We start from the raw sequence: 11,955 nt of genomic DNA on the forward strand, positions 1-11,955 counted from the left end.
GTTTGACAGTTACCGGCGGTGATTAATGGCTTTTTTCCCAGTCGGCTTGACAGCCGAGCTTCATTTATGGCCGACAGGTGCGGGTTCACATGGTGCATTGGAACGTGAGGGGCGGTTTCGGTATGCCCTGGTATGCCACGCATCGTTCGGCTTCGTTTTTTTTATGGGTCTGGAATCTCGCTTACACGAAAGTGAAGTGCTTTTTTCCCACGTTTTCTTTAACTTGCTTTCGTCTCTGTTTGTTTGTCTTTCCAATCAAATCTTGCGATCGAAATTTCTGGCAATTCCCAGTTAGCTAGCGCGCTGAAATTTTCAGGGAAGCTTTGTTTTGGATGACATTAGAATATTCAATTGTTATTATTACTAAATTGATCCATGGAAACATTTTATTGAGCATTTTAGACCGCTATATAATCTATCTATATATATAATTCTCTTCTGGGAGCCGTTAGAAAACAAGCTGCAAGCGCCTCCTTGCAGTCCCCTCTCTTTCTCTCCATCACTATCACTACCACACCCACCCCACCCCCACATTGTCTGGTGAGCTGTGGTCACGCTGTTTACATTTTACAATCATATAGACGGGTTTGGTGACGGCTATTAGGGGCAGATAATTTAGTTTGAAACGATTTTAAACTTAGAGGAGGTAACTAAGAAGAGGCTGCTTTTACGTGGGGGGGGGGGGGTTAGTGTTTTTAAGCAAATATTTTCAGTGGCAGCATTTGGTACTGTCGAATTCACAAATTATAAATTACTGAAAAGTAGAAAAAAAAACAACTAAATAGCGGCTTATGATACGCAGCGGGTCGGCTCGTATATATAATTCTCCTCTGCGAGCCATTAGAAAACAAGCTGCAAGCGCCTCCTTACAGTCCCCTCTCTTTCTCTCTATCACTATCACTACCACCCTACCCCACCCCCACATGGTCTGCTGAGCTGTGGTCACGTTAATGTTTACAAACCGTTCAGCCAGGTTTAGTGACGGCTATGAGGGGCAGATAATTTAGTTTGAACCGACTTTAAACTTACAGGAGGTAACTAAGAGGAGGCTGCTTTCACGGGGGGGGGGGGGGTAGGGTCGGGGTTAGGGGAAAGGAGGGGGGTTAGTGTTTTAAAGCAAATATTTTCAGTGGCAGCATTGGTACTGTCGAATTCACAAATTATGAATTACTGAAAAGTAGAAAATAAATCAACTAAATAGCGGCGTATGATACGCCGCGGGTCGGCTCGTTGTAGTAAAAACGTGGGGAAAAAGGGGCATAACCCAGTAACTGTAATTTGTGTACAAACAACCGTAACAACTGGTGGCCAGTATGGGGGAGACGATATGGTCGAGTGGTTGGGCACACGATTGCTATCCCACTCGACACGGGTTCAAATCTATGTGTTCTAGTCAGTAACGTATTCACACAACGTGTTTTTTACGAGTTGTCTTTTTACTAGTTGTCTTTTTACGAGTTGTCTTCGTTTACCCAAAAAAAAAGTGAAAAGATAAAATCGATAGCAAGATTTTAATGCAAACAAACAGACAAAGACTAAAAAGTAGAAAATAATAATCATTAAAAAAGTTAAAAAAACCCACGTTTTCTGATTGAACTAAAAAGTAGAAAATAAATGCTATACATCACAATAATGCAAGCGATCACTCTACTATAAGCGATGAAAAACGTGGGGCGCCGTGATTTTCTTACAGTTTCTAATACTGTTGACTCTCTACAAGCTCCCTAATAAAAGTCAATAGTATTATCTAATCAATAGTAATATAACTTTTACTTCGGCGCCCCACGTTTTTCATCGCTTATAGTAGAGTGATCGCTTGCATTATTGTGATGTATAGCATTTATTTTCTACTTTTTAGTTCAATCAGAAAACGTGGGTTTTTTAAAACTTTTTTAATGATTATTATTATCGTCGTGGAATCTCTTTGTCTTTCAACGACACTTCGTTTTTTGGGTAAAAGTAATTTCTCTTCCGCGAAGCAATTACTTCGTATCTAAATACCATTCCCACGGGGTTGTCTCTCCCCGCCGAGCTAGGGTGATTTATAAACCAAGTTTCTTTGTCTTTCCTTACGCCAGGGTAAAAGTAATGACTTTTCGGCGACGCCATCTGACCAGCCCCAGACAGTCTGGTGCCACACTTAACGGATGGTCAAGGGCTTATTTCATTATCTTGTTTTTAAGTTTTCTGGTACTACTATTCTACACCTTTTTAAGATACACGTACACACATTCACAATTTTTCACATTAGTCAGCAAAATTTACTTTGTGTATAAAACATAAACTCGCAAAATATCAGTGGTTAATTTTTTGTTTGTTTTTTAATTAGTTTGATTTTAGTTAGTTTGTTTTTTATTAGTTTGTTTAATTTTAAAATAACGAATTATTTTAAAACGATACAAATTATTTTTATTTAAAAAAATGAATGTTTAATATACTCATTGAAATAAATATTTAACAAACTCTCCGTGGCAATTGCTAACGTTATAACGTTATAATTGATACGACGTATGCTCAACTAGTCCAATTATATTACACTATGTTGCGTTTTGTTTATCGGTCTACCTTGACCTTTAAGATATTTGGCCGACAGAGAGGATAGCTCTAACCGAAAAACTTAGAAAAAAAATTTTTTGGACTAAAATCACCACATGTGAACGAAAACGAAATAAATAAAACCTTACTAAAAGAAAAAACCGGAAGTGATCTCCTCCTAAACTTTCTCGAATATTCTTAAATAACTTAGAATATAGACATTACTTAAACTTTTAAAAAAAGAATAGAATCTCATAGAAAAAAGAATTGCGCACCAAGCGAACGCCAAAACAAAATGTGCATAATAGTGCGCAATATTATTAGTACTTTATAAATTCACAAGCGTTTTTTGAGAAATCGGAAATAGCGTAAATTAGTACTTCCGTTCAACGGAAATCACTCAAAATTTGACAGAAGGTACAGAATTAGGGGTCGGCGTGGTCGAGTCGGTAAGCTCATGGTTGCTAAACCGAAAAGTCTCGAGTTCGAACCCCCGGGCAGATGAGGCTCGTTAGCTGGGGACAGCCACTCTTCTAGGAGAGACAACTCCAAAATTAAACAACTGCTGCCTTGTAGTTTGTTCTTGGTTGGACATAGGCTATGGAAACAAATCCAAAAAGAAAAGCAGGCTGAAATCGGAGTCAATGGCCTCAATGGCGCATAACCAGTTGACACGTAACGCTTAATTGTGTTGGAGGCGTGGTCGAGTCGGCAAAAAGCTCATGGTTGATAAATTCGAACAAAGTCTTGAGTTCAAACGCACTGGCAGATAATTCTCGATCCCCTTCAACACTAATAATTAAGAACGAAGAAGAAGAAGAACAGAATTAGATCTTTTACTTACATGTGAAATTTCATTGATCTGTCTGAAATAGTACTCAAGTTAGGGGTCGGCGTGGTCGAGTCGGTAAAGCTCATGGTTGCTAAACCGAAACGTCTCGAGTTCGAACCCTCGGGCAGATGAGGCTCGTTAGCTGGGGACAGCCACTCTTCTAGGAGAGACAACTCCAAATTTAACCACTGCTGCCTTGTAGTTTGTTCTTGGTTGGACAAAGGCTATGGAAGCAAATCCAAAAAGAAAAGCAGGCTGAAATCGGAGTCAATGGCCTCAATGGCGCATAACCAGTTGACACGTACCGCTTAATTGTGTTGGAGGCGTGGTCGAGTCGGCAAAAAGCTCATGGTTGATAAATTCGAACAAAGTCTCGAGTTCAAACCCACTGGCAGATAAATCTCGACCCCCTTCAACACTAATAATTAAGAACGAAGAAGAAGAAGAAGAAGTACTCAAGTTAAAGGCTTTCGAAAAATTCAAAGTAAAGAAAGTACCACTTCCGGTTATCGAAAATCGCTCAAAAGTTGAACACGATCTACGATTTTGATAAAATACTTATATATGAAATTTCATCAACCTGACTGTAACGGTACTCAAGTTATCGTGTTTACACAAAGACAGACACACAGACAGACACACAGACATACGGACAAGATTGCAAAATTATGTTTTTCCGTATTAGTGATGTGTAAAACGTCGAGATTGTAAAAATCTCGATTTTTTTTTTGCACGATTACAATACTTTCTCTATACTTCGTATATACGAGAAAGTAAAACGTGTATCGTATTAAAAATGTTTAAAACAAATTTCGCCGATAGCACTCATGTAGAAAGCTAGACTTTTTTGGTTGAGGTCTGCAAGCATAGTTAAACATCACCATGTTTTCAAATATCTCGATGTAAACCACCTTCTCTCCCCTCTTACTTAGTAATCGCCTTCTCTACTCTTTGTTTACAACACGCTTACAAAGAAAAAATATCCCACCCCTCTGCTTGAGACATAAAATACAAAAGTGTATTGTGCCTTGTCGTCACAGAAAAAAAAGGGAGGCGTCTTAATGTTGTTAACCATTGGCATCCTAAATTATTTTTTTACTTGTTAAAGAAATTGAATGTTTAGTTAAGCATTCTGACGAGAATTTTTTTCACAAGGGACGTTACTCGTGGCTGTAAACAAGACAGTGCTAATTTTAGAACAGTTGTCTTTCCTCTCGTTTCTCTATTAGGGAAGACACGTGAGGACGACACGCGACACGTCTTTTAAAATGTAAACAAGAGCGCACGGGGTGCAGTTAAAATAAACCCAGCTGCGAAAATGACCATGGATTGGTGACACTTTTTGGAAAAAATTCTTTCATGTAAATAAAATAAGGGTCGCTTTTGTTGTCACCATGATAATGTATACCCAGGAGTTCTCTCCGCCTTTACCTACCTAGTATGAATTTCCACTCCAAAATTACCAATGGTTATTTCTTTATGGTTGTGAAAGAAGGTTGTATTACTCTCCTTTCAAACTAATTAATACCCTTTACATGTACTTACGTTAGAGAAAGTAAACTCGGGTGAATTAAAAAAATGTATTTAAATATATAGAGTTATAGAACCTTAAAGTTAACAGATGATGAAAAAATAAAAAAATAAAAAAAAAAAAAAAAAAAAAAACAATGAAAACGTCGTGATTAGAATTTAGTCAAACTTACGTAAATAAATAAAAGTGTATGAAACCAACAAACAAGTATTGAAGATTCTTCTAATAACCTATAAGCAGTACAAATGGTATAACCTAAAACAAAATTTTTATGTAAATAAAATAAACGTGCCTACAAAATACTGTATCTAACACCTGTTGTCAGGTGTATCGACCGACTCATAGCCGCATAGTTAACTATAGATTTAATGAGATAGCTGGTCATTATAGAACAGATGGCGCGTTAAGTATAGATGTAATGAGATAGGTGACCACATAAAGAACAACTGGCGTGGTTCACCCGAATGTTTTTTCAACACAAATTGTTGTTATGACCTCTATACATAAAAATAATTCCCAATAAATCATGTAGATAAATTAACAATTCTTTTATATTTTAAAATTTGTGATTTTCAAAAGGTTGTGAAAATAAATAAATAATTTCTAATAAATAGTAATCGCTTTATTGCCATTTGTAAAGCACAAAAACATCACTACTGAATGCAACGTCCATTGGTGCATCCTTTATTAACTTTAAACCAGGCTTAACCCTAACCACAGACATTGTATTACCCCAAGAGTTAACATTACAATTTTTTGAGATTAGGGTTAGATTTAATGTTGATATCAGGTCAATCTTTACTATGCTACTATAATTTTCAGGTTCGATATTGGAGTAATTACTGTAGATCAAACGATGCAAAAGAAAATGAACATGGGTGATTTAGGGTGTAGTGACGTACTTACTATAATTTAAAAGTGGGATTTTTTTTTGCGCTAATCTGTGTAGTTTGAAAATTAATTCTCCTTGCGAACATAGATATATTGACCTTAATTTCAATATCGGACTTAAGACATTTTTAAAACCAATAAACCATGTGCTGGGATGTTATACTTTGATGTTCTCATTTTATATACGGTACTGGCTTTGTTTAAAATCCGCTCTAACAACTTTGTCAAAGATGATAGGGAGGGGGGGGGGGCTTTTTCAACAAAAAACCTGCAGGATTTGAACTGTATCGTTGAGAAGATAATTCTCCGAACACTTAGAAAAGAAACCAATTGTATAAACGCTTAATGTACGATTTCAATTCCCATTTTTGTTGCGAAATTAAGCGACTAGTTCTTTGTACGATTCTTATGATTTTCTCAACTTTAACGTGAGATATCAGATACTTTTAATTGATTACATTACATCTGGATCACTGCATTAAAGAGAAATAAATATCACGGGTTCTTGTGTCGCTATCCGATCAGTAAAATAGCAGACTGTCAGAGCGGGTGGATCGAAAGCGACACTCTGCCAAAATTTTAAGAGAGAAACAAATTAGTATATTTTTGCAAATCTCGACGTTTTACACCTCCCTGAGTCGGAAAAAACATAGCTTTATAATCTTGTCCGTATGTCTGTGTGTGTATGTGTGTGTGTATGTATGTGTGTGTGTAAGTATGTGTGTCTGTGAACAGGATAACTTGAGTTGCCATCCCCTGTAGTGTTATATACGAATATTCGAGAAAGTTTAGGGGAGATCAGTACCGGTCTATTAAAAAGTGTATTGAAGGCAGTAGCGTAGCGTAGCGAGGGGGGTGGGGGGGGGGGGGCGGGGAAGTACATATGTCCCCGGGCGCCGACCTTAGGGGGCGCCAAAATGGGTTGGAAAAATTATTTAAAGTTTGAGGGGGGTTCAAATTGAAAGTTTGAGGGGGGGGGGGGTGCAAATCAAAATCTTGAGGGGGTGTAAATCGAAAAGTTTGTCCCCGGGCGCCGGGAAGGGTCGCTACGCCTCTGATTGAAGGAGAAATATACGGGGTGATTACTTTTCTCTTTTGTGGTTTTGTTGGCTTTACATTATTTCGGTTTTATTTCTTCCGCCTAAATTTAAAGTTCATTAATTTTTTTTTTTGTTTTAAAACATATTTTTAACTTGATGCGAATGTTAATGTGTGTTTCGTATAATACTTTTTTCTCTTCCAATAATAATGTGGCAAACCAAAAGAGAAAAAAAAATTAACAAGTATTGATTTTTAAAATGTAATACATTGATAATTCATATATTTTTCTCTTTATATGTGTACATTTTTTAATAAAAAATAAATAAAACAACGAATTTTACATGCATCTACAAGTAGTTTATTTTTAGAAATGCTTCACACGAATAGGCTTAATTGTTCCTTTTTTGCATGGTATTGGGAACCAATCGCATGGATTCCGCTTCACTATGTTTGTTAATGGGACTTGTCCTGAGGTTTGAGTGACGTCTCTCACGTTTTCCAAATCAGAGTTGTCGTCAGTTGAGATAAGTGGTCCATGGTCATTAACACTTGGCGCATCAGAACCAATACCCTATAGTAATTTTAACAATAAAACAATTAAACTCAATCTTTGAAACAATAAGCTTTTAACTATTCTAAAAAAATAATAAACACAAATTGTCTTTTGATAGAACATGAAAATAGCATTGTTAACATGAATTGTAACTAATACAGAAGAAAAACTTTTTTTTACATTTTATTCTAAAAAATAATAAACACAAATTGTCTTTTGATAGAACATGAAAATAGCATTGTTAACATGAATTGTAACTAATACAGAAGAAAAACTTTTTTTTACATTTTATTCTAAAAAATAATAAACACAAATCGTCTTTTGATAGAACATGAAAATAGCATTGTTAATATGAATTGTAACTAATACAGAAGAAAAACTTTTTTTTTACATTTTATTCTAAAAAATAATAAACACAAATTGTCTTTTAATAGAACATGAAAATAGCATTGTTAACATGAAATGTAATACAGAAGAAAAACGTTTTTTTTTTTTACATTTTATACTAAAGACAAAAAATTGTTTCACGATTTTGTAATTTTAGATATATACGTTATTTGATTAAAGTGTTTAACAACAATTAGTAGCATAGTTAAATTTTATTTTTAATTCGGGTCATTGTATAAGTCGACTCTCCATTCGTCTAAATTTAAGTGATTTTAAAAACGATAGGTATTCAAACTAATTGCAACAGTTGTCTGATCCTTTCAAGACTGAGTAATCAGCTCCATCAAGCATAATAATCGTGAACATTCATTTCATGTTACTGTATTTGCAACTGAAGAAACCCGTAACAGAATCGCTGTATACGAATCGGAGTGAAATTGATTTGCTAGATATCTTACAAACAAGTTGACATGCATCTACAGACTAGTTACCAGTATGATAACGATGCGATGTCACACTAACTACCGCGCTACTGATGCTAATACACGTGTTTCAATTTATTTTTGAAAATGAGTTTACTAAATATTTGTACATAGATTTTGATATTTCATACAGACTTATTCTTTTGTGTAAGTTTTAAAAGCGATGTGAAATATGTCCGTTGTACGAACTAAATTGTTGTCTTGCCATTGACATTTGACGTGGGATGTTCTGTAGGATACTAGTTGCAAATTAGACAGAAGTGCTATTTGACATACATGTATGCATATTTTTTCATGTAAGCATGCAAGCATGTATTTACGTCTGCATGCATGTATGTTCGCATGTATGCATGTTTGCTGAAGTTCTCGTCGAATGTTTGCAATTTCTTAGATGCGAGTCAAGATAGTAAAAGCTAAGAGGCAGAGGCGTAGCTAGGGGAGGGGAAAAGGGAGGGCGGCCGCCCCGGGCGCCGACCATAGTGGGGAGCTAAAAGAGGTAGAAAAAAAATTAAAAGCTCATTGTAAGCTGCATTATAAACAGTCAAAGTTAAGAAATGTAAAAGCTGAGAGCCTTTGCATACTGAGTTAAACTGTTTTCTACCTTAATTTAATTTTTTAACTGTTAAATGTATACCCTTATGAAACAGTGACCGGAAAAAAACTGCTTTCGGCTTACCTAGATGAGGGGAGGGGCGCTTTTTTGAAGAATAAAATCAGAAAAATTTAAAATGGATTAAGCAGTAAATAACTGATATCACTCAGGGGGGTTGTAGGTTGAGGTGTGACGTCATTTTAGGGGGGAGGGTTGGCTTTTTGTGACGACGTGTGACGGCGAAGAGGGGGGGAGGTAAAAATCGTCAAAAAAAGCGTGACGTCATTTATGGATGACCCCTTGTCCAACCTAACTGATAATTTAAAATTTTAATTTACAATTATCGAAATTGTTTTAAGGACACGACCAAAAGTAGACCAAATTAGCTTGGACCTTGTACAGACTATACTCTAAAGCGGTGGTGCTTAACTTTTAGCAGGTACCGAACCCCAACAGTTTCATATGCGCATTCGCCGAACTCTCTTTAATAGTTGTATTGTCCACACGGACAAAATCCGATCGTTAATCCTATGAGTCGGGTGCGTATCTTGACCTCCGCGGAAGCCCTGATTTTTCAAATAAGTTTTATTATTTTCTCTGGACCGTCGCATTCACTTACAGACACACACACACTCACACATATATATATATGTATGTATATATATATATATATATATATATATATATAATTTATTTGTTTATTTGTTTATTTATATGGGGGGAGGCAAACTGAAAATTCGCCCCATGCGCCGGTACTGGTCGCTACGCCTCTGCTATGAGGTGCAGATAATAGTGTCTTAAAAGAAAAAAAGTACTGACAATACGTTTAAATTTCAATATGCAAGAATTATATGTCTTTAAACGCTACATTTTAACAGAAGGGAAAATAAACAAACTGAAGCCAGTTAAGTTGATTTTTAATTGTAAGAAATTTGCGAAGGTGTATGAGAACATGGAAGTAATGTGACTTTTTACAAGCTTTTATTTAATTTCCTCTGTCTAGATCGAAAATGGGAGAGCGAATTTCGGGTACTTCTTACCGATCAACGTCTCTAAAATTCGACACGTTGGCCAAGACCCAATGACAATGCATTAGAGATTATATACGACTTAATCAGATGACGTTTTAATTTTTTTATGAATTAATTAAAATTTTCTGAAATTAGTAGGCTATCTTGTCCTTTGAGGAACCTCAACTGTTGAAATTATCACAATCTTGGGTTTTTTTCGCTTGACGTTATACTTAGACGCTATCTGGTGAGCTTTGATCACGACGAATGTTTACAATCGCCTAGTCGAATTGGTGAAGACTATTAGGGGCAGATAATGAAGTTTTTAAACGATTTGAAACATAGGCGAAGTAGATCACGAAATAATTAGATATGGGTATCTGTCTTTTATAGAGAACATTAGGTACCGTTTGGTATCAACCTCATTCTGAACAAATTACCCAAATAGTGGGTGGAAATAAGTACAAACAGATTTATAAAAACAAGCATTTAAAAACACTGAAAATAAACTTGCTTACTTAGATTGGGCTCGCTAAAATCTGTAGACGATCTCAAGAGCGAACGGAGATTTTATTAAAGTAAGCAGGTTTGGGTTGTTTTTTTTTTTTTGGGTTTTTTCAGTGCACTGACGGCTTAAAATTATAATGTTTTTACCATGTTTTATAGATGTATCCATTCAACAAGCTTTAGTATTAATCTACACATATTTACTCACCAAATTACTGAATAGAGTATGCAAATGTCAACCTACCCGATCTAAGGTCAAACATAGCAGTAAAGTAAGCAAAAATATTAAGCTCTTGCTTTCGAGGAACAGAAACATCATTCAGTGCCTTGATACTAAAATAAACTGAAACAAGTAAAAGGTAAATAAAATTAGAAATTGTAGGCTTGTAAAATTAAACGGTGGAAAATTAATACGAATATCAAAATTTATATATGTGTATATATATATATATATATATATATATATATATATATATATATATATATATATATATATATATATAATTTAGAAATTATATATATATATATATATATATATATATATATATATATATATATATATATATATATATATATATATATATATATATATATATATATATATATATATAATTTAGAAATTAGTATTCATTTTCAATCTTTTAAACAAATAATACATTGGAGTTACAAAACATTCGAGCGGCTAAGTTATAAGCAATTATAAGACTAAACTGGGTGGAACAAAACTAAAGTGTTGTATGATGTATTCGAACATTTACCTAACATGACGAATATCAATGATAGATTTGAATGTTCGTCGTATATCATATGTAATTGATTGACGTACTAAATGCGAACACCAAATCGATGTACTCAAAGCGGTGGCGTAGATACGCTCTTTATTGCCAAAGATAGAGATAGAAAATGTTTATATCTATTCATATCCGAATAAGCCAATCAGCTGCCCTGCTTTTGTTGCTAATCTTCTGAACCCGGCAAAACTGATTTTTACGACAATTGGTGGGATGATGACACATACCTTACACAAAAAACAGGCTTTCACGCTGACATTTTTGTAATCCGGGATGTGTGGGGGAGGGGGGAATTCGACGGAGTAGAGATTAGTGGTTACATGAAGCCATATATAACCAAACCTAACCAAACCTAAGCTAACCTAACCTAACCTAACTTAACCTAACCTAACCTAACCTAACCTAACCTAACCTAAGCTAAGCTAACCTAACCTAACCTAACCTAACCTAACTTAACCTAACCTAACCTAAGCTAACCTAACCTAACCTAACCTAACCTAACTTAACCTAACCTAAGCTAACCTAACCTAACCTAACCTAACCTAACCTAACCTAACTTAACCTAACCTAACCTAACCTAACTTAACCTAACCTAAGCTAACCTAACCTAACCTAACTTAACCTAACCTAACCTAACCTAACCTAACCTAACCTAACCTAACCTAACCTAAGCTAACCTAACCTAACCTAACCTAACTTAACCTAACCTAAGCTAACCTAACCTAACCTAACTTAACCTAACCTAACCTAACCTAACCTAACCTAACCTAACCTAACCTAACCTAACCTAACCTAACCTAACC

This window comes from Physella acuta, unplaced genomic scaffold (assembly GCF_028476545.2).
Source record: "Physella acuta isolate Inbredline_101_S28 unplaced genomic scaffold, ASM2847654v3 ptg000450l, whole genome shotgun sequence".
Lineage (NCBI taxonomy): Eukaryota > Metazoa > Mollusca > Gastropoda > Physidae > Physella > Physella acuta.